The sequence below is a fragment of the Platichthys flesus genome, chromosome 10, assembly GCF_949316205.1.
Source record: "Platichthys flesus chromosome 10, fPlaFle2.1, whole genome shotgun sequence".
NCBI lineage: Eukaryota > Metazoa > Chordata > Actinopteri > Pleuronectiformes > Pleuronectidae > Platichthys > Platichthys flesus.
Window position 1 is genome coordinate 24210988 of NC_084954.1, and position 21042 is coordinate 24232029.

The 21042-nt window shown below is 43.9% G+C and overlaps 23 non-coding genes across 23 annotated transcripts; all 23 read right to left on the reverse strand.

The window, feature by feature from the left end:
* Positions 1-29: 29 nt before the first annotated feature.
* LOC133963305 (U5 spliceosomal RNA) lies at positions 30-142 on the reverse strand. The gene has a single exon (XR_009922810.1). It is a non-coding gene; the product is annotated as a U5 spliceosomal RNA (small nuclear RNA).
* A 513-nt stretch (positions 143-655) lies between these two features.
* LOC133963059 (U2 spliceosomal RNA) lies at positions 656-844 on the reverse strand. Its single transcript, XR_009922598.1, has one exon. It is a non-coding gene; the product is annotated as a U2 spliceosomal RNA (small nuclear RNA).
* Positions 845-5632: 4788 nt separating this feature from the next.
* Positions 5633-5745, reverse strand: LOC133963833 (U5 spliceosomal RNA). Its single transcript, XR_009923316.1, has one exon. It is a non-coding gene; the product is annotated as a U5 spliceosomal RNA (small nuclear RNA).
* Positions 5746-6258: 513 nt separating this feature from the next.
* On the reverse strand, positions 6259-6450 carry LOC133964174 (U2 spliceosomal RNA). Its single transcript, XR_009923642.1, has one exon. It is a non-coding gene; the product is annotated as a U2 spliceosomal RNA (small nuclear RNA).
* Positions 6451-6627: 177 nt separating this feature from the next.
* LOC133963306 (U5 spliceosomal RNA) lies at positions 6628-6740 on the reverse strand. Its single transcript, XR_009922811.1, has one exon. It is a non-coding gene; the product is annotated as a U5 spliceosomal RNA (small nuclear RNA).
* Positions 6741-7253: 513 nt separating this feature from the next.
* Positions 7254-7445, reverse strand: LOC133962823 (U2 spliceosomal RNA). The gene has a single exon (XR_009922393.1). It is a non-coding gene; the product is annotated as a U2 spliceosomal RNA (small nuclear RNA).
* Positions 7446-7622: 177 nt separating this feature from the next.
* LOC133963307 (U5 spliceosomal RNA) lies at positions 7623-7735 on the reverse strand. Its single transcript, XR_009922812.1, has one exon. It is a non-coding gene; the product is annotated as a U5 spliceosomal RNA (small nuclear RNA).
* A 513-nt stretch (positions 7736-8248) lies between these two features.
* On the reverse strand, positions 8249-8440 carry LOC133962640 (U2 spliceosomal RNA). The gene has a single exon (XR_009922220.1). It is a non-coding gene; the product is annotated as a U2 spliceosomal RNA (small nuclear RNA).
* A 177-nt stretch (positions 8441-8617) lies between these two features.
* Positions 8618-8730, reverse strand: LOC133963788 (U5 spliceosomal RNA). Its single transcript, XR_009923272.1, has one exon. It is a non-coding gene; the product is annotated as a U5 spliceosomal RNA (small nuclear RNA).
* A 513-nt stretch (positions 8731-9243) lies between these two features.
* On the reverse strand, positions 9244-9435 carry LOC133962863 (U2 spliceosomal RNA). The gene has a single exon (XR_009922431.1). It is a non-coding gene; the product is annotated as a U2 spliceosomal RNA (small nuclear RNA).
* Positions 9436-9612: 177 nt separating this feature from the next.
* Positions 9613-9725, reverse strand: LOC133963309 (U5 spliceosomal RNA). Its single transcript, XR_009922814.1, has one exon. It is a non-coding gene; the product is annotated as a U5 spliceosomal RNA (small nuclear RNA).
* Positions 9726-10238: 513 nt separating this feature from the next.
* On the reverse strand, positions 10239-10427 carry LOC133963047 (U2 spliceosomal RNA). Its single transcript, XR_009922587.1, has one exon. It is a non-coding gene; the product is annotated as a U2 spliceosomal RNA (small nuclear RNA).
* Positions 10428-15594: 5167 nt separating this feature from the next.
* Positions 15595-15707, reverse strand: LOC133963310 (U5 spliceosomal RNA). Its single transcript, XR_009922815.1, has one exon. It is a non-coding gene; the product is annotated as a U5 spliceosomal RNA (small nuclear RNA).
* Positions 15708-16220: 513 nt separating this feature from the next.
* Positions 16221-16412, reverse strand: LOC133962642 (U2 spliceosomal RNA). Its single transcript, XR_009922222.1, has one exon. It is a non-coding gene; the product is annotated as a U2 spliceosomal RNA (small nuclear RNA).
* Positions 16413-16589: 177 nt separating this feature from the next.
* On the reverse strand, positions 16590-16702 carry LOC133963311 (U5 spliceosomal RNA). The gene has a single exon (XR_009922816.1). It is a non-coding gene; the product is annotated as a U5 spliceosomal RNA (small nuclear RNA).
* A 513-nt stretch (positions 16703-17215) lies between these two features.
* On the reverse strand, positions 17216-17407 carry LOC133962824 (U2 spliceosomal RNA). Its single transcript, XR_009922394.1, has one exon. It is a non-coding gene; the product is annotated as a U2 spliceosomal RNA (small nuclear RNA).
* Positions 17408-17584: 177 nt separating this feature from the next.
* On the reverse strand, positions 17585-17697 carry LOC133963312 (U5 spliceosomal RNA). The gene has a single exon (XR_009922817.1). It is a non-coding gene; the product is annotated as a U5 spliceosomal RNA (small nuclear RNA).
* A 513-nt stretch (positions 17698-18210) lies between these two features.
* Positions 18211-18402, reverse strand: LOC133962825 (U2 spliceosomal RNA). The gene has a single exon (XR_009922395.1). It is a non-coding gene; the product is annotated as a U2 spliceosomal RNA (small nuclear RNA).
* A 177-nt stretch (positions 18403-18579) lies between these two features.
* Positions 18580-18692, reverse strand: LOC133963313 (U5 spliceosomal RNA). Its single transcript, XR_009922818.1, has one exon. It is a non-coding gene; the product is annotated as a U5 spliceosomal RNA (small nuclear RNA).
* Positions 18693-19205: 513 nt separating this feature from the next.
* Positions 19206-19397, reverse strand: LOC133962771 (U2 spliceosomal RNA). Its single transcript, XR_009922344.1, has one exon. It is a non-coding gene; the product is annotated as a U2 spliceosomal RNA (small nuclear RNA).
* Positions 19398-19577: 180 nt separating this feature from the next.
* LOC133963775 (U5 spliceosomal RNA) lies at positions 19578-19690 on the reverse strand. The gene has a single exon (XR_009923258.1). It is a non-coding gene; the product is annotated as a U5 spliceosomal RNA (small nuclear RNA).
* A 513-nt stretch (positions 19691-20203) lies between these two features.
* On the reverse strand, positions 20204-20395 carry LOC133964175 (U2 spliceosomal RNA). The gene has a single exon (XR_009923643.1). It is a non-coding gene; the product is annotated as a U2 spliceosomal RNA (small nuclear RNA).
* A 177-nt stretch (positions 20396-20572) lies between these two features.
* Positions 20573-20685, reverse strand: LOC133963315 (U5 spliceosomal RNA). Its single transcript, XR_009922820.1, has one exon. It is a non-coding gene; the product is annotated as a U5 spliceosomal RNA (small nuclear RNA).
* Between the last annotated feature and the right edge of the window lie 357 nt (positions 20686-21042).

A 21042-nucleotide genomic window follows, 5' to 3' on the forward strand; every position in this document is an offset into this window, starting at 1 on the left:
TCTTTGACTTTTCACAATTTCATAAGGCTCAGCCATACAGCAAAGCCTGCCAAAAATAGATTCAACTCATGTTTGTTCCTCTCCACGGAAGTCTTTAGTAAAAGGCGAAAGACTTGTGCGTTATGAAGAGAAACCAGAGTCAGCATGGCCCTCTGCTCGAGAGCAGCGGTGGAGCCTCTCGGTCACAGTCACCACCTTCGCGGTGGGCCTCTCTTTGCTTTCCGCATGTCAGATTCTAGTATACAACATTCCCACCACGCCCCCATCTGCCAACACAAATTATACAAGGCTTTATTTGCTCCTGCCCTGACTAGTGATTGGCTTTTAAGCCTTTTTAAGCGATACATCCCTGAACCACTTACATTGGGTCCAAAAGCGGACTCTGCTTTCTCACCAAGTCTCCCAGGAGATGTTGAGTGAAAACACGTTTCAGTTTTTGACAAATGCTTCTGATTCTATTTGGAATCCAGTTGATGCTCATTGTGACCCCGTGGAGATTCATGCATAATCGCTTCACAAGGCAGTGAGTCATCAGAGCAGTTTTGCACACTTGTCAAACTCTGCCAGGCCATTCCCTCAGTTTCATTGACCCAGTGTAGAATTCACCTTGAAACCTCCACAATTGTTTGAGTGTTTGCTTTTCTACAAGGTAAGAACAGAGTGCACCATTCCCAGCGGCACTGCAATGCTAGGTCGATGCGTGGAGAGAAGGGAGCAAGCTCCAAATTTCTGCTCCTCTTGCCAAAAATCTGCTTAATATGTAGTCCTCATATAGAGGACATATCAGATATTAAACTGATAAGAACAGATTTTTTTTTTTTTTTTTTTTTTTTTTGGAATTTTTTTTTATTTAATTCACTCATGAGCAGTACAATACTTTACATTACAAAGATCATCATCTCTCCACATCTTAAGACCTCCAGAATTCTATCGGACTAAAAGAAAATAAGAGGAGGTACAATAAAAGACTCTTTCATGAGTTCAGATATCCTATTTAATGTTAAATCATGATTAAATAGAGTATTCCTCACAGGTAATTTCCTATGAAGCACCAACCAATTAAAATCTCTTAATCTGTTTTCTAGACTCTTGCATTGGGTTCTTCTCCACACGTCACTATGAACATGCAAACCATCTTTAGGGTCAAACTTAGCAATCAACGTTTCATACAGCTTTTTGTGATTAACTATTGAATCTCTTTTCCAACACTCCTTGTATTTCTTTGCCCAACTTATCATTTTTTTATAATGATCTGGCATGACCTCTGCTTTCGGAAAACTGTTTTCCCATTTCGCCACAAGAGGTCTCAGATGGATAGAGAGCCAGAATTTAATCAATGGTTGGCATTTGTGTTCAGGTGGGTTTAACATTATTCTACATGTATTTGAAAAAAACAAAACTTTGAACTTCAAACCTAAATTTGGCATGTCCCTACCACCTCTTTCGACCGGCTGATACATTGTAGCTCTTTTAATGTATTCATACCCTCCCCATATGAACTGAAACAGAGATTTTTGAAGTTTTAAACAAACTAAAGCCGGCATGGGGAAAATATAAGCCACATGAAGTAATGTCGGCAATAAATCAGATTTAATAACCAAAATCTTACCACTAATGGACAGCCTTCTTAATTTCCACATATTTAGTTTTTTCAGCACTTTTCCCAATTTTGTCTCCCAATTAGTTTCTCCATCATTGTTATTTCCAAAGGATATTCCCAGTAAAGTCATTGGCCCCGCACACAGAGAGAACCCTAAAGGGTTATCAACTCTGTCCTTCCACTTTCCAAAGTATTTGATTTGGGATTTTCCTGTATTGACTCTAGAACCAGAAGCAACTGAGAATGTGTCGATGACCTGCATAGCTTCGCGCAGACAGAAATCATCTTTTAAATACAGTACAGTGTCATCTGCATACTGGGATATGGTCAAGGATTCACCACCAGGCAGCTGTATACCCTTGATGTTAACATTTTTCCTGATTGCACATGCCAGCGTTTCAATGAATAGCACATACAAGGGGGCTGATGCTGGACATCCCTGTCTGACCCCTCTGGTTTGTTTAAAGAATTCACCAAGGTTGCCATTAACATTAACACTGCTTCCGACTTCTGTGTATAAAATCCTCAACCAACTCCTGAATCTAGCACCGAAGCCAAATTTCTTTAGTGTCCTAAACAAAAAATTGTGATCAACTCTGTCAAAGGCTTTTTCCTGGTCAAGACTGAGGACAATTAGTGGTATATTTCTGTCCTGAGAATAAGATAGTATATCTCTATGCATTTGTAAATTCCAGTTTAGTTGCCTGCCAGGTACTGCACATGTCTGATCTGAGCCGATGATTAAGGGTAGAGCTGACACCAAACGGTTTGTCAAAACCTTACTAAAAATCTTATAATCTGTACAAAGCATTGTTAGAGGCCTGTAGTTTGATATTTTGTTGACATCACCTTTTTTAAACAGCAGGGATATCACCCCTTTTCTCATGGATTCCCCCATAATCCCAGATGTACATATATAAGTGAACAACTCTAACAGCCATGACCCAATGTCTTCCCAAAATATTATATAAAATTCTTTTGTGATCCCATCTATTCCTGGCACCTTGCCCTTTTTCAAAGACATGGTTGCCCTCAGGATTTCTTCTAAAGTAAAATCTTTATCTAGCTCTGTTCTCAGATCTTCAGGTATGAATCTGTCTATATTGTCTAACAATGTTGCACCTTTCATGTAGTCAACCTTTTCTGCTTTAAAAAACGTAGAAAAATGATTAGAGATAACTTGAGCAATCCCATCAGGATCGTTAATCTCCTCACCTGTTTCATTTAAAACGGAAACTATGCTCCTCCTCTTTGCCTGTGCTTTGGACTGTCTAAAGAAGTAGGGAGAACACTTTTCGTCACTCTCCCACTTCTCTCTAAGACACCGGAATTTATAGGCCTCTGCTCTGTTGTGAAAAAATAACCTCTGTTTATCTTGCAAATGTTTCAGCAAGTCCTTATCAATTCGTCCACCTGCATTTCTCTGTTCCATTAATTTATTTATGGCTTTTTGCAGTCGGTAGTATAATTTAAATTCCTCTTTCCTTGATTCTTTTGAGTAATTCTGTGTGTAGTATCTAATACGCAGCTTTGTGCTTTCCCACCATTCACAGACATTTTCATAAAATACTCTCATATGAAAGCAATCTTTTAGAAAACACTTTAATGCTACCCTAAACTGCTGGAGCTCTAGAATATTGTTGTTTAATTTCCAATACCCTTTACCATTTTTGATCATCATTGAGGTTAGTTTTACTGAGAGCATGTTGTGATCTGTGTAAAAAACTGGTGATACTTTCGCCCCTGTCACCTGAAATTCTACCGGACAAAATATATAGTCTATCCTACTCTTCGCCCCTCTACTATTTGACCATGTGAAGCCAAGATCGTCTGGGTTAGCTTTTTTATATGAATCCACCAAATTATACTTTGTAACAATATTTATTAAACTGGCCTCGGCCTTGCTGCCCTCACTTTGGGAATTGAAGTCTCCTCCAATTACCACATGGCGGTTGGTCATGAAAGCAGTGTCAAGACTAAGAAAAAGCTCCCTTCTCTCCTTTGGAGAAGAGTGGGCATATATGTTAATAACTCTTAACCCCTTTCCCTTCCAGTCAATATCTGTTACCAAAACCCTCCCCTGTACCACTGAAAAACTGCCAACCACTTGGACTTCATTATTCCCACATAGTGTTCCCACCCCAGATGAATGGACCCCCCCAATGCTCCACCTAGATTCACCTTTGGTCCACTCTTTTGAGAATAGGTTCACGTCGTCTTCATTTTTCAAGTGGACCTCTTGCAAAAGGCATAAAGAAAAGTTGATTGAACATAAATGAGAAAAGACCACTTCCCTTTTGGCCTTGTTCCTCAAACCTCTAACATTTATGGAAACTATATGTAATGAGGACATTCTGGTAAATGAGGAATGAGACAAAAAACAAAACAAACAAACAAACCATCAAAGACGAGACACTGTGTTTTCTCTAATTTTCAACTTCACAGTCAAATTCAATGCCTTCCCTATGTGTCTTTTCCTCGGGCACCGCGTGCCCTGAGTTGGGGGTATTACCCTCTGGAAGCAATGAGCATTGCTCTGAAACCAAATCCCTGTCAGAGTTGTTCGGAGCCAGGGACTCCACCAGGACACACCCGGACGGGGGCATGCTGCCGTCAGAGTCTGTCACCTCAGTCTGCACTGGAATTTGTCCATGTTCTCCACCCTCCAGCCCATCCACCCTGGCAGCAGCCTTCACATCCTGATCGCTGTTCACCTGCAGCCCCTCCATCTCCCCTTCCTCCTGCGACTCCTCCACAACCTCAGAAAGAACACTGAACACGCTATCCACTCCCAGGGGCACAGCGCTTGTCTCGATCCTCCTTTTTTTCCCCTTGCCTCCCCTGCTTTCCACTGTGGTCCACTCAGGAACAGGTTGGCTCTCCTCTGAGGTTGTAGTCTCCTCCCCCTTCTTCTTCTCTGGGGGAGGTGCTCGTTCAGGTGGATCAACCACATTTGCCTCAATCTCATTGTCCACAAACATTTGATCAATTACCTCGTTAATTGCTCTCAGGGAGGAGGCATCAGGATCTTCGCACATTGGTCGCCTTACAATGCTTGCATAGGAGGAGCGGACCTCAGGGCAGTGCTTAAATAAATGTCCTTCAGACCCACAAAGATTGCATTTTCTGGAACGGTCACAAGTCCCCATTTTGTGTCCTAGACCCTTGCAATTTCTGCACCTCACCTGCGTGCAGGATTCTGCCGTGTGACCAAAGTCTGTGCATTTTCTGCAGTAAATAGGCTGGCCCGAGTAGTACAGATATCCTCTATTTGTGCCTATGGTGAAGGAGGCAGGGGGGTGGTGGTAGCCATCGTGACCATCTGGGTCATCCTTCAGCCGCACACGACATTGTCTTTTTCCAGTCCAAACGTCAAGAGAGTCCCTGATTTCCCTCATGCTCGAAATCACTGTCACATGCTTAGAAAGGAAGTATCTGGTTGCTTCTTCAGTTACCCAGGGATTATAGTTATGAATTGTGATAACACGCTCACCAGTTCGGCAAAGGCTTTGAATCTGGTACTCCCTCAGTGGTCCATCAGCCAAACGATCAGCCAACCTTTTCGTTTCCTCCATCTTGGTGAGATTATAGAACGTAACATCAAAAAAACGGTCGGTGGCATTTCTCTGCAAGCAGAGGAGGTCATCTATCTTGAAGGACAAGGCTCCAAAAAGAATATTAACTCCAAATTCTCTCCTATCCAAAAAAACTTCAGTACTCTTCCAAATGAATCTCAAAGTATTTTTCAGCACGGGAAGTCCCTGCTGTGAAACTGTTGCTGACGTCATTATGACAATCCACGTCCGCAAACCCTTCTCACCTGGCTAGATCTTAGCCAAAAGGCCGAGAAGCGATAATCCACAAGTGTTGGATGTCCACGCTAACCTCTTGGCACAAATCTCCCTTGCTGTGGTACCCCGTTTGTAGGTGTGCATTACAATGGCTGCTCATCACCTCCGCCCAAGCTCTCCTTTGTGGACACCTGATTGCTGACCTAGACAGCTCTTTGACTTTTCACAATTTCATAAGGCTCAGCCAAACAGCAAAGCCTGCCAAAAATAGATTCAACTCATGTTTGTTCCTCTCCACGGAGGTCTTTAGTAAAAGGCGAAAGACTTGTGCGTTATGAAGAGAAACCAGAGTCAGCATGGCCCTCTGCTCGAGAGCAGCGGTGGAGCCTTTCGGTCTCAGTCACCACCTTCGCGGTGGGCCTCTCTTTGCTTTCCGCATGTCAGATTCTAGTATACAACATTCCCACCACGCCCCCATCTGCCAACACAAATTATACAAGGCTTTATTTGCTCCTGCCCTGACTAGTGATTGGCTTTTAAGCCTTTTTAAGCAATACATCCCTGAACCACTTACATTGGGTCCAAAAGCGGACTCTGCTTTCTCACCAAGTCTCCCAGGAGATGTTGAGTGAAAACACGTTTCAGTTTTTGACAAATGCTTCTGATTCTATTTGGAATCCAGTTGATGCTCATTGTGACCCCGTGGAGATTCATGCATAATCGCTTCACAAGGCAGTGAGTCATCAGAGCAGTTTTGCACACTTGTCAAACTCTGCCAGGCCATTCCCTCAGTTTCATTGACCCAGTGTAGAATTCACCTTGAAACCTCCACAATTGTTTGAGTGTTTGCTTTTCTACAAGGTAAGAACAGAGTGCACCGTTCCCAGCGGCACTGCAATGCTAGGTCGATGCGTGGAGAGAAGGGAGCAAGCTCCAAATTTCTGCTCCTCTTGCCAAAAATCTGCTTAATATGTAGTCCTCATATAGAGGACATATCAGATATTAAACTGATAAGAACAGATACTACACTTGATCTTAGCCAAAAGGCCGAGAAGCGATAATCCACAAGTGTTGGATGTCCAAGCTAACCTCTTGGCACAAATCTCCCTTGCTGTGGTACCCCGTTTGTAGGTGTGCATAACAATGGCTGCTCATCACCTCCGCCCAAGCTCTCCTTTGTGGACACCTGATTGCTGACCTAGACAGCTCTTTGACTTTTCACAATTTCATAAGGCTCAGCCATACAGCAAAGCCTGCCAAAAATAGATTCAACTCATGTTTGTTCCTCTCCACGGAAGTCTTTAGTAAAAGGCGAAAGACTTGTGCGTTATGAAGAGAAACCAGAGTCAGCATGGCCCTCTGCTCGAGAGCAGCGGTGGAGCCTCTCGGTCACAGTCACCACCTTCGCGGTGGGCCTCTCTTTGCTTTCCGCATGTCAGATTCTAGTATACAACATTCCCACCACGCCCCCATCTGCCAACACAAATTATACAAGGCTTTATTTGCTCCTGCCCTGACTAGTGATTGGCTTTTAAGCCTTTTTAAGCAATACATCCCTGAACCACTTACATTGGGTCCAAAAGCGGACTCTGCTTTCTCACCAGGTCTCCCAGGAGATGTTGAGTGAAAACACGTTTCAGTTTTTGACAAATGCTTCTGATTCTATTTGGAATCCAGTTGATGCTCATTGTGACCCCGTGCAGATTCATGCATAATCGCTTCACAAGGCAGTGAGTCATCAGAGCAGTTTTGCACACTTGTCAAACTCTGCCAGGCCATTCCCTCAGTTTTATTGACCCAGTGTAGAATTTACCTTAAAACCTCCACAATTGTTTGAGTGTTTGCTTTTCTACAAGGTAAGAACAGAGAGCACCGTGCCCAGCGGCACTGCAATGCTAGGCCAATGCTCGGAGAGAAGGGAGCAAGCTCCAAATTTCTGCTCCTCTTGCCAAAAATCTGCTTAATATGTAGTCCTCATATAGAGGACATATCAGATATTAAACTGATAAGAACAGATACTACACTTGATCTTAGCCAAAAGGCCGAGAAGCGATAATCCACAAGTGTTGGATGTCCAAGCTAACCTCTTGGCACAAATCTCCCTTGCTGTGGTACCCCGTTTGTAGGTGTGCATAACAATGGCTGCTCATTACCTCCGCCCAAGCTCTCCTTTGTGGACACTTGATTGCTGACCTAGACAGCTCTTTGACTTTTCACAATTTCATAAGGCTCAGCCATACAGCAAAGCCTGCCAAAAATAGATTCAACTCATGTTTGTTCCTCTCCACGGAAGTCTTTAGTAAAAGGCGAAAGACTTGTGCGTTATGAAGAGAAACCAGAGTCAGCATGGCCCTCTGCTCGAGAGCAGCGGTGGAGCCTCTCGGTCACAGTCACCACCTTCGCGGTGGGCCTCTCTTTGCTTTCCGCATGTCAGATTCTAGTATACAACATTCCCACCATGCCCCCATCTGCCAACACAAATTATACAAGGCTTTATTTGCTCCTGCCCTGACTAGTGATTGGCTTTTAAGCCTTTTTAAGCAATACATCCCTGAACCACTTACATTGGGTCCAAAAGCGGACTCTGCTTTCTCACCAAGTCTCCCAGGAGATGTTGAGTGAAAACACGTTTCAGTTTTTGACAAATGCTTCTGATTCTATTTGGAATCCAGTTGATGCTCATTGTGACCACGTGGAGATTCATGCATAATCGCTTCACAAGGCAGTGAGTCATCAGAGCAGTTTTGCACACTTGTCAAACTCTGCCAGGCCATTCCCTCAGTTTCATTGACCCAGTGTAGAATTCACCTTGAAACCTCCACAATTGTTTGAGTATTTGCTTTTCTACAAGGTAAGAACAGAGTGCACCATTCCCAGCGGCACTGCAATGCTAGGTCGATGCGTGGAGAGAAGGGAGCAAGCTCCAAATTTCTGCTCCTCTTGCCAAAAATCTGCTTAATATGTAGTCCTCATATAGAGGACATATCAGATATTAAACTGATAAGAACAGATACTACACTTGATCTTAGCCAAAAGGCCGAGAAGCGATAATCCACAAGTGTTGGATGTCCAAGGCAACCTCTTGGCACAAATCTCCCTTGCTGTGGTACCCCGTTTGTAGGTGTGCATAACAATGGCTGCTCATCACCTCCACCCAAGCTCTCCTTTGTGGACACCTGATTGCTGACCTAGACAGCTCTTTGACTTTTCACAATTTCATAAGGCTCAGCCATACAGCAAAGCCTGCCAAAAATAGATTCAACTCATGTTTGTTCCTCTCCACGGAAGTCTTTAGTAAAAGGCGAAAGACTTGTGCGTTATGAAGAGAAACCAGGGTCAGCATGGCCCTCTGCTCGAGAGCAGCGGTGGAGCCTCTCGGTCACAGTCACCACCTTCGCGGTGGGCCTCTCTTTGCTTTCCGCATGTCAGATTCTAGTATACAACATTCCCACCACGCCCCCATCTGCCAACACAAATTATACAAGGCTTTATTTGCTCCTGCCCTGACTAGTGATTGGCTTTTAAGCCTTTTTAAGCAATACATCCCTGAACCACTTACATTGGGTCCAAAAGCGGACTCTGCTTTCTCACCAGGTCTCCCAGGAGATGTTGAGTGAAAACACGTTTCAGTTTTTGACAAATGCTTCTGATTCTATTTGGAATCCAGTTGATGCTCATTGTGACCCCGTGCAGATTCATGCATAATCGCTTCACAAGGCAGTGAGTCATCAGAGCAGTTTTGCACACTTGTCAAACTCTGCCAGGCCATTCCCTCAGTTTTATTGACCCAGTGTAGAATTCACCTTAAAACCTCCACAATTGTTTGAGTGTTTGCTTTTCTACAAGGTAAGAACAGAGAGCACCGTGCCCAGCGGCACTGCAATGCTAGGCCAATGCTCGGAGAGAAGGGAGCAAGCTCCAAATTTCTGCTCCTCTTGCCAAAAATCTGCTTAATATGTAGTCCTCATATAGAGGACATATCAGATATTAAACTGATAAGAACAGATACTACACTTGATCTTAGCCAAAAGGCCGAGAAGAGATAATCCACAACTGTTGGATGTCCAAGCCAACCTCTTGGCACAAATCTCCCTTGCTGTGGTACCCCGTTTGTAGGTGTGCATAACAATGGCTGCTCCTCACCTCCGCCCAAGCTCTCCTTTGTGGACACCTGATTGCTGACCTAGACAGCTCTTTGACTTTTCACAATTTCATAAGGCTCAGCCATACAGCAAAGCCTGCCAAAAATAGATTCAACTCATGTTTGTTCCTCTCCACGGAAGTCTTTAGTAAAAGGCGAAAGACTTGTGCGTTATGAAGAGAAACCAGAGTCAGCATGGCCCTCTGCTCGAGAGCAGCGGTGGAGCCTCTCGGTCACAGTCACCACCTTCGCGGTGGGCCTCTCTTTGCTTTCCGCATGTCAGATTCTAGTATACAACATTCCCACCACGCCCCCATCTGCCAACACAAATTATACAAGGCTTTATTTGCTCCTGCCCTGACTAGTGATTGGCTTTTAAGCCTTTTTAAGCGATACATCCCTGAACCACTTACATTGGGTCCAAAAGCGGACTCTGCTTTCTCACCAAGTCTCCCAGGAGATGTTGAGTGAAAACACGTTTCAGTTTTTGACAAATGCTTCTGATTCTATTTGGAATCCAGTTGATGCTCATTGTGACCCCGTGCAGAGTCATGCATAATCACTTCACAAGGCAGTGAGTCATAAGAGCAGTTTTGCACACTTGTCAAACTCTGCCAGGCCATTCCCTCAGTTTCATTGACCCAGTGTAGAATTCACCTTGAAACCTCCACAATTGTTTGAGTGTTTGCTTTTCTACAAGGTAAGAACAGAGTGCACCGTTCCCAGCGGCACTGCAATGCTAGGTCGATGCGTGGAGAGAAGGGAGCAAGCTCCAAATTTCTGCTCCTCTTGCCAAAAATCTGCTTAATATGTAGTCCTCATATAGAGGACATATCAGATATTAAACTGATAAGAACAGATTTTTTTTTTTTTTTTTTTTTTTTTTGGAATTTTTTTTTTATTTAATTCACTCATGAGCAGTACAATACTTTACATTACAAAGATCATCATCTCTCCACATCTTAAGACCTCCAGAATTCTATCGGACTAAAAGAAAATAAGAGGAGGTACAATAAAAGACTCTTTCATGAGTTCAGTCTACAGATTGTCAAAAATAATTTTCCATCGATCTTTAATTGAGTCGATGCCCCATTTGCTCGCCTCCAATTTAAGTTTTCGCCGCATAATGTCTTCAATACTGTGTGTAGTGTTTTCTATCGACCACTTTTCCGTCTCATTTATTATACTACCTCTTACCTCCCATAACTTAGCCTTCACAATTGATGTAAGTTCTAAGGCTTTGCACACACCTTTGTCCCCCTCTAAACTAAAATCCATGAACAGAACTTTTTCCCAATTCACCTCTTTTAGAAACCCGAATCTTTGGCCCAATTTCTTCCACAATTGTTTTGCAAAGGGACATTCAAATAATGCATGTTCCACGGTTTCTACCCCATTGCATCCACGTCTTGGGCATATCCTATTTAATGTTAAATCATGATTAAATAGAGTATTCCTCACAGGTAATTTCCTATGAAGCACCAACCAATTAAAATCTCTTAATCTGTTTTCTAGACTCTTGCATTGGGTTCTTCTCCACACGTCACTATGAACATGCAAACCATCTTTAGGGTCAAACTTAGCAATCAACGTTTCATACAGCTTTTTGTGATTAACTACTGAATCTCTTTTCCAACACTCCTTGTATTTCTTTGCCCAACTTATCATTTTTTTATAATGATCTGGCATGACCTCTGCTTTCGGAAAACTGTTTTCCCATTTCGCCACAAGAGGTCTCAGATGGATAGAGAGCCAGAATTTAATCAATGGTTGGCATTTGTGTTCAGGTGGGTTTAACATTATTCTACATGTATTTGAAAAAAACAAAACTTTGAACTTCAAACCTAAATTTGGCATGTCCCTACCACCTCTTTCGACCGGCTGATACATTGTAGCTCTTTTAATGTATTCATACCCTCCCCATATGAACTGAAACAGAGATTTTTGAAGTTTTAAACAAACTAAAGCCGGCATGGGGAAAATATAAGCCACATGAAGTAATGTCGGCAATAAATCAGATTTAATAACCAAAATCTTACCACTAATGGACAGCCTTCTTAATTTCCACATATTTAGTTTTTTCAGCACTTTTCCCAATTTTGTCTCCCAATTAGTTTCTCCATCATTGTTATTTCCAAAGGATATTCCCAGTAAAGTCATTGGCCCCGCACACAGAGAGAACCCTAAAGGGTTATCAACTCTGTCCTTCCACTTTCCAAAGTATTTGATTTGGGATTTTCCTGTATTGACTCTAGAACCAGAAGCAACTGAGAATGTGTCGATGACCTGCATAGCTTCGCGCAGACAGAAATCATCTTTTAAATACAGTACAGTGTCATCTGCATACTGGGATATGGTCAAGGATTCACCACCAGGCAGCTGTATACCCTTGATGTTAACATTTTTCCTGATTGCACATGCCAGCGTTTCAATGAATAGCACATACAAGGGGGCTGATGCTGGACATCCCTGTCTGACCCCTCTGGTTTGTTTAAAGAATTCACCAAGGTTGCCATTAACATTAACACTGCTTCCGACTTCTGTGTATAAAATCCTCAACCAACTCCTGAATCTAGCACCGAAGCCAAATTTCTTTAGTGTCCTAAACAAAAAATTGTGATCAACTCTGTCAAAGGCTTTTTCCTGGTCAAGACTGAGGACAATTAGTGGTATATTTCTGTCCTGAGAATAAGATAGTATATCTCTATGCATTTGTAAATTCCAGTTTAGTTGCCTGCCAGGTACTGCACATGTCTGATCTGAGCCGATGATTAAGGGTAGAGCTGACACCAAACGGTTTGTCAAAACCTTACTAAAAATCTTATAATCTGTACAAAGCATTGTTAGAGGCCTGTAGTTTGATATTTTGTTGACATCACCTTTTTTAAACAGCAGGGATATCACCCCTTTTCTCATGGATTCCCCCATAATCCCAGATGTACATATATAAGTGAACAACTCTAACAGCCATGACCCAATGTCTTCCCAAAATATTATATAAAATTCTTTTGTGATCCCATCTATTCCTGGCACCTTGCCCTTTTTCAAAGACATGGTTGCCCTCAGGATTTCTTCTAAAGTAAAATCTTTATCTAGCTCTGTTCTCAGATCTTCAGGTATGAATCTGTCTATATTGTCTAACAATGTTGCACCTTTCATGTAGTCAACCTTTTCTGCTTTAAAAAACGTAGAAAAATGATTAGAGATAACTTGAGCAATCCCATCAGGATCGTTAATCTCCTCACCTGTTTCATTTAAAACGGAAACTATGCTCCTCCTCTTTGCCTGTGCTTTGGACTGTCTAAAGAAGTAGGGAGAACACTTTTCGTCACTCTCCCACTTCTCTCTAAGACACCGGAATTTATAGGCCTCTGCTCTGTTGTGAAAAAATAACCTCTGTTTATCTTGCAAATGTTTCAGCAAGTCCTTATCAATTTGTCCACCTGCATTTCTCTGTTCCATTAATTTATTTATGGCTTTTTGCAGTCGGTAGTATAATTTAAATTCCTCTTTCCTTGATTCTTTTGAGTAATTCTGTGTGTAGTATCTAATACGCAGCTTTGTGCTTTCCCACCATTCACAGACATTTTCATAAAATACTCTCATATGAAAGCAATCTTTTAGAAAACACTTTAATGCTACCCTAAACTGCTGGAGCTCTAGAATATTGTTGTTTAATTTCCAATACCCTTTACCATTTTTGATCATCATTGAGGTTAGTTTTACTGAGAGCATGTTGTGATCTGTGTAAAAAACTGGTGATACTTTCGCCCCTGTCACCTGAAATTCTACCGGACAAAATATATAGTCTATCCTACTCTTCGCCCCTCTACTATTTGACCATGTGAAGCCAAGATCGTCTGGGTTAGCTTTTTTATATGAATCCACCAAATTATACTTTGTAACAATATTTATTAAACTGGCCTCGGCCTTGCTGCCCTCACTTTGGGAATTGAAGTCTCCTCCAATTACCACATGGCGGTTGGTCATGAAAGCAGTGTCAAGACTAAGAAAAAGCTCCCTTCTCTCCTTTGGAGAAGAGTGGGCATATATGTTAATAACTCTTAACCCCTTTCCCTTCCAGTCAATATCTGTTACCAAAACCCTCCCCTGTACCACTGAAAAACTGCCAACCACTTGGACTTCATTATTCCCACATAGTGTTCCCACCCCAGATGAATGGACCCCCCCAATGCTCCACCTAGATTCACCTTTGGTCCACTCTTTTGAGAATAGGTTCACGTCGTCTTCATTTTTCAAGTGGACCTCTTGCAAAAGGCATAAAGAAAAGTTGATTGAACATAAATGAGAAAAGACCACTTCCCTTTTGGCCTTGTTCCTCAAACCTCTAACATTTATGGAAACTATATGTAATGAGGACATTCTGGTAAATGAGGAATGAGACAAAAAACAAAACAAACAAACAAACCATCAAAGACGAGATACTGTGTTTTCTCTAATTTTCAACTTCACAGTCAAATTCAATGCCTTCCCTATGTGTCTTTTCCTCGGGCACCGCGTGCCCTGAGTTGGGGGTATTACCCTCTGGAAGCAATGAGCATTGCTCTGAAACCAAATCCCTGTCAGAGTTGTTCGGAGCCAGGGACTCCACCAGGACACACCCGGACGGGGGCATGCTGCCGTCAGAGTCTGTCACCTCAGTCTGCACTGGAATTTGTCCATGTTCTCCACCCTCCAGCCCATCCACCCTGGCAGCAGCCTTCACATCCTGATCGCTGTTCACCTGCAGCCCCTCCATCTCCCCTTCCTCCTGCGACTCCTCCACAACCTCAGAAAGAACACTGAACACGCTATCCACTCCCAGGGGCACAGCGCTTGTCTCGATCCTCCTTTTTTTCCCCTTGCCTCCCCTGCTTTCCACTGTGGTCCACTCAGGAACAGGTTGGCTCTCCTCTGAGGTTGTAGTCTCCTCCCCCTTCTTCTTCTCTGGGGGAGGTGCTCGTTCAGGTGGATCAACCACATTTGCCTCAATCTCATTGTCCACAAACATTTGATCAATTACCTCGTTAATTGCTCTCAGGGAGGAGGCATCAGGATCTTCGCACATTGGTCGCCTTACAATGCTTGCATAGGAGGAGCGGACCTCAGGGCAGTGCTTAAATAAATGTCCTTCAGACCCACAAAGATTGCATTTTCTGGAACGGTCACAAGTCCCCATTTTGTGTCCTAGACCCTTGCAATTTCTGCACCTCACCTGCGTGCAGGATTCTGCCGTGTGACCAAAGTCTGTGCATTTTCTGCAGTAAATAGGCTGGCCCGAGTAGTACAGATATCCTCTATTTGTGCCTATGGTGAAGGAGGCAGGGGGGTGGTGGTAGCCATCGTGACCATCTGGGTCATCCTTCAGCCGCACACGACATTGTCTTTTTCCAGTCCAAACGTCAAGAGAGTCCCTGATTTCCCTCATGCTCGAAATCACTGTCACATGCTTAGAAAGGAAGTATCTGGTTGCTTCTTCAGTTACCCAGGGATTATAGTTATGAATTGTGATAACACGCTCACCAGTTCGGCAAAGGCTTTGAATCTGGTACTCCCTCAGTGGTCCATCAGCCAAACGATCAGCCAACCTTTTCGTTTCCTCCATCTTGGTGAGATTATAGAACGTAACATCAAAAAAACGGTCGGTGGCATTTCTCTGCAAGCAGAGGAGGTCATCTATCTTGAGGGACAAGGCTCCAAAAAGAATATTAACTCCAAATTCTCTCCTATCCAAAAAAACTTCAGTACTCTTCCAAATGAATCTCAAAGTATTTTTCAGCACGGGAAGTCCCTGCTGTGAAACTGTTGCTGACGTCATTATGACAATCCACGTCCGCAAACCCTTCTCACCTGGCTAGATCTTAGCCAAAAGGCCGAGAAGCGATAATCCACAAGTGTTGGATGTCCAAGCTAACCTCTTGGCACAAATCTCCCTTGCTGTGGTACCCCGTTTGTAGGTGTGCATAACAATGGCTGCTCATCACCTCCGCCCAAGCTCTCCTTTGTGGACACCTGATTGCTGACCTAGACAGCTCTTTGACTTTTCACAATTTCATAAGGCTCAGCCATACAGCAAAGCCTGCCAAAAATAGATTCAACTCATGTTTGTTCCTCTCCACGGAAGTCTTTAGTAAAAGGCGAAAGACTTGTGCGTTATGAAGAGAAACCAGAGTCAGCATGGCCCTCTGCTCGAGAGCAGCGGTGGAGCCTCTCGGTCACAGTCACCACCTTCGCGGTGGGCCTCTCTTTGCTTTCCGCATGTCAGATTCTAGTATACAACATTCCCACCACGCCCCCATCTGCCAACACAAATTATACAAGGCTTTATTTGCTCCTGCCCTGACTAGTGATTGGCTTTTAAGCCTTTTTAAGCAATACATCCCTGAACCACTTACATTGGGTCCAAAAGCGGACTCTGCTTTCTCACCAAGTCTCCCAGGAGATGTTGAGTGAAAACACGTTTCAGTTTTTGACAAATGCTTCTGATTCTATTTGGAATCCAGTTGATGCTCATTGTGACCCCGTGGAGATTCATGCATAATCGCTTCACAAGGCAGTGAGTCATCAGAGCAGTTTTGCACACTTGTCAAACTCTGCCAGGCCATTCCCTCAGTTTCATTGACCCAGTGTAGAATTCACCTTGAAACCTCCACAATTGTTTGAGTGTTTGCTTTTCTACAAGGTAAGAACAGAGTGCACCATTCCCAGCGGCACTGCAATGCTAGGTCGATGCGTGGAGAGAAGGGAGCAAGCTCCAAATTTCTGCTCCTCTTGCCAAAAATCTGCTTAATATGTAGTCCTCATATAGAGGACATATCAGATATTAAACTGATAAGAACAGATACTACACTTGATCTTAGCCAAAAGGCCGAGAAGCGATAATCCACAAGTGTTGGATGTCCAAGCCAACCTCTTGGCACAAATCTCCCTTGCTGTGGTACCCCGTTTGTAGGTGTGCATAACAATGGCTGCTCATCACCTCCGCCCAAGCTCTCCTTTGTGGACACCTGATTGCTGACCTAGACAGCTCTTTGACTTTTCACAATTTCATAAGGCTCAGCCATACAGCAAAGCCTGCCAAAAATAGATTCAACTCATGTTTGTTCCTCTCCACGGAAGTCTTTAGTAAAAGGCGAAAGACTTGTGCGTTATGAAGAGAAACCAGAGTCAGCATGGCCCTCTGCTCGAGAGCAGCGGTGGAGCCTCTCGGTCACAGTCACCACCTTCGCGGTGGGCCTCTCTTTGCTTTCCGCATGTCAGATTCTAGTATACAACATTCCCACCACGCCCCCATCTGCCAACACAAATTATACAAGGCTTTATTTGCTCCTGCCCTGACTAGTGATTGGCTTTTAAGCCTTTTTAAGCAATACATCCCTGAACCACTTACATTGGGTCCAAAAGCGGACTCTGCTTTCTCACCAGGTCTCCCAGGAGATGTTGAGTGAAAACACGTTTCAGTTTTTGACAAATGCTTCTGATTCTATTTGGAATCCAGTTGATGCTCATTGTGACCCCGTGCAGATTCATGCATAATCGCTTCACAAGGCAGTGAGTCATCAGAGCAGTTTTGCACACTTGTCAAACTCTGCCAGGCCATTCCCTCAGTTTTATTGACCCAGTGTAGAATTTACCTTAAAACCTCCACAATTGTTTGAGTGTTTGCTTTTCTACAAGGTAAGAACAGAGAGCACCGTGCCCAGCGGCACTGCAATGCTAGGCCAATGCTCGGAGAGAAGGGAGCAAGCTCCAAATTTCTGCTCCTCTTGCCAAAAATCTGCTTAATATGTAGTCCTCATATAGAGGACATATCAGATATTAAACTGATAAGAACAGATACTACACTTGATCTTAGCCAAAAGGCCGAGAAGCGATAATCCACAAGTGTTGGATGTCCAAGCCAACCTCTTGGCACAAATCTCCCTTGCTGTGGTACCCCGTTTGTAGGTGTGCATAACAATGGCTGCTCATCACCTCCGCCCAAGCTCTCCTTTGTGGACACCTGATTGCTGACCTAGACAGCTCTTTGACTTTTCACAATTTCATAAGGCTCAGCCATACAGCAAAGCCTGCCAAAAATAGATTCAACTCATGTTTGTTCCTCTCCACGGAAGTCTTTAGTAAAAGGCGAAAGACTTGTGCGTTATGAAGAGAAACCAGAGTCAGCATGGCCCTCTGCTCGAGAGCAGCGGTGGAGCCTCTCGGTCACAGTCACCACCTTCGCGGTGGGCCTCTCTTTGCTTTCCGCATGTCAGATTCTAGTATACAACATTCCCACCACGCCCCCATCTGCCAACACAAATTATACAAGGCTTTATTTGCTCCTGCCCTGACTAGTGATTGGCTTTTAAGCCTTTTTAAGCAATACATCCCTGAACCACTTACATTGGGTCCAAAAGCGGACTCTGCTTTCTCACCAGGTCTCCCAGGAGATGTTGAGTGAAAACACGTTTCAGTTTTTGACAAATGCTTCTGATTCTATTTGGAATCCAGTTGATGCTCATTGTGACCCCGTGCAGATTCATGCATAATCGCTTCACAAGGCAGTGAGTCATCAGAGCAGTTTTGCACACTTGTCAAACTCTGCCAGGCCATTCCCTCAGTTTTATTGACCCAGTGTAGAATTTACCTTAAAACCTCCACAATTGTTTGAGTGTTTGCTTTTCTACAAGGTAAGAACAGAGAGCACCGTGCCCAGCGGCACTGCAATGCTAGGCCAATGCTCGGAGAGAAGGGAGCAAGCTCCAAATTTCTGCTCCTCTTGCCAAAAATCTGCTTAATATGTAGTCCTCATATAGAGGACATATCAGATATTAAACTGATAAGAACAGATACTACACTTGATCTTAGCCAAAAGGCCGAGAAGCGATAATCCACAAGTGTTGGATGTCCAAGCCAACCTCTTGGCACAAATCTCCCTTGCTGTGGTACCCCGTTTGTAGGTGTGCATAACAATGGCTGCTCATCACCTCCGCCCAAGCTCTCCTTTGTGGACACCTGATTGCTGACCTAGACAGCTCTTTGACTTTTCACAATTTCATAAGGCTCAGCCATACAGCAAAGCCTGCCAAAAATAGATTCAACTCATGTTTGTTCCTCTCCACGGAAGTCTTTAGTAAAAGGCGAAAGACTTGTGCGTTATGAAGAGAAACCAGAGTCAGCATGGCCCTCTGCTCGAGAGCAGCGGTGGAGCCTCTCGGTCACAGTCACCACCTTCGCGGTGGGCCTCTCTTTGCTTTCCGCATGTCAGATTCTAGTATACAACATTCCCACCACGCCCCCATCTGCCAACACAAATTATACAAGGCTTTATTTGCTCCTGCCCTGACTAGTGATTGGCTTTTAAGCCTTTTTAAGCAATACATCCCTGAACCACTTACATTGGGTCCAAAAGCGGACTCTGCTTTCTCACCAGGTCTCCCAGGAGATGTTGAGTGAAAACACGTTTCAGTTTTTGACAAATGCTTCTGATTCTATTTGGAATCCAGTTGATGCTCATTGTGACCCCGTGCAGATTCATGCATAATCGCTTCACAAGGCAGTGAGTCATCAGAGCAGTTTTGCACACTTGTCAAACTCTGCCAGGCCATTCCCTCAGTTTTATTGACCCAGTGTAGAATTCACCTTAAAACCTCCACAATTGTTTGAGTGTTTGCTTTTCTACAAGGTAAGAACAGAGAGCACCGTGCCCAGCGGCACTGCAATGCTAGGCCAATGCTTGGAGAGAAGGGAGCAAGCTCCAAATTTCTGCTCCTCTTGCCAAAAATCTGCTTAATATGTAGTCCTCATATAGAGGACATATCAGATATTAAACTGATAAGAACAGATACTACACTTGATCTTAGCCAAAAGGCCGAGAAGCGATAATCCACAAGTGTTGGATGTCCAAGCCAACCTCTTGGCACAAATCTCCCTTGCTGTGGTACCCCGTTTGTAGGTGTGCATAACAATGGCTGCTGTTCATCACCTCCGCCCAAGCTCTCCTTTGTGGACACTTGATTTCTGACCTAGACAGCTCTTTGACTTTTCACAATTTCATAACGCTCAGCCATACAGCAAAGCCTGCCAAAAATAGATTCAACTCATGTTTGTTCCTCTCCACGGAAGTCTTTAGTAAAAGGCGAAAGACTTGTGCGTTATGAAGAGATACCAGAGTCAGCATGGCCCTCTGCTCGAGAGCAGCGGTGGAGCCTCTCGGTCACAGTCACCACCTTCGCGGTGGGCCTCTCTTTGCTTTCCGCATGTCAGATTCTAGTATACAACATTCCCACCACGCCCCCATCTGCCAACACAAATTATACAAGGCTTTATTTGCTCCTGCCCTGACTAGTGATTGGCTTTTAAGCCTTTTTAAGCGATACATCCCTGAACCACTTACATTGGGTCCAAAAGCGGACTCTGCTTTCTCACCAAGTCTCCCAGGAGATGTTGAGTGAAAAAACGTTTCAGTTTTTGACAAACGCTTCTGATTCTATTTGGAATCTAGTTGATGCTCATTGTGACCCCGTGCAGAGTCATGCATGATCGCTTTACAAGGCAGTGAGTCATCAGAGCAGTTTTGCACACTTGTCAAACTCTGCCAGGCCATTCCCTCAGTTTCATTGACCCAGTGTAAAATTCACCTTGAAACCTCCACAATTGTTTGAGTGATTGCTTTTCTACAAGGTAAGAACAGAGTGCACCGTTCCCAGCGGCACTGCAATGCTAGGTCGATGCGTGGAGAGAAGGGAGCAAGCTCCAAATTTCTGCTCCTCTTGCCAAAAATCTGCTTAATATGTAGTCCTCATATAGAGGACATATCAGATATTAAACTGATAAGAACAGATACTACACTTGATCTTAGCCAAAAGGCCGAGAAGCGATAATCCACAAATGTTGGATGTCCAAGCCAACCTCTTGGCACAAATCTCCCTTGCTGTGGTACCCCGTTTGTAGGTGTGCATAACAATGGCTGCTCATCACCTCCGCCCAAGCTCTCCTTTGTGGACACCTGATTGCTGACCTAGACAGCTCTTTGACTTTTCACAATTTCATAAGGCTCAGCCATACAGCAAAGCCTGCCAAAAATAGATTCAACTCATGTTTGTTCCTCTCCACGGAAGTCTTTAGTAAAAGGCGAAAGACTTGTGCGTTATGAAGAGAAACCAGAGTCAGCATGGCCCTCTGCTCGAGAGCAGCGGTGGAGCCTCTCGGTCACAGTCACCACCTTCGCGGTGGGCCTCTCTTTGCTTTCCGCATGTCAGATTCTAGTATACAACATTCCCACCACGCCCCCATCTGCCAACACAAATTATACAAGGCTTTATTTGCTCCTGCCCTGACTAGTGATTGGCTTTTAAGCCTTTTTAAGCAATACATCCCTGAACCACTTACATTGGGTCCAAAAGCGGACTCTGCTTTCTCACCAGGTCTCCCAGGAGATGTTGAGTGAAAACACGTTTCAGTTTTTGACAAATGCTTCTGATTCTATTTGGAATCCAGTTGATGCTCATTGTGACCCCGTGCAGATT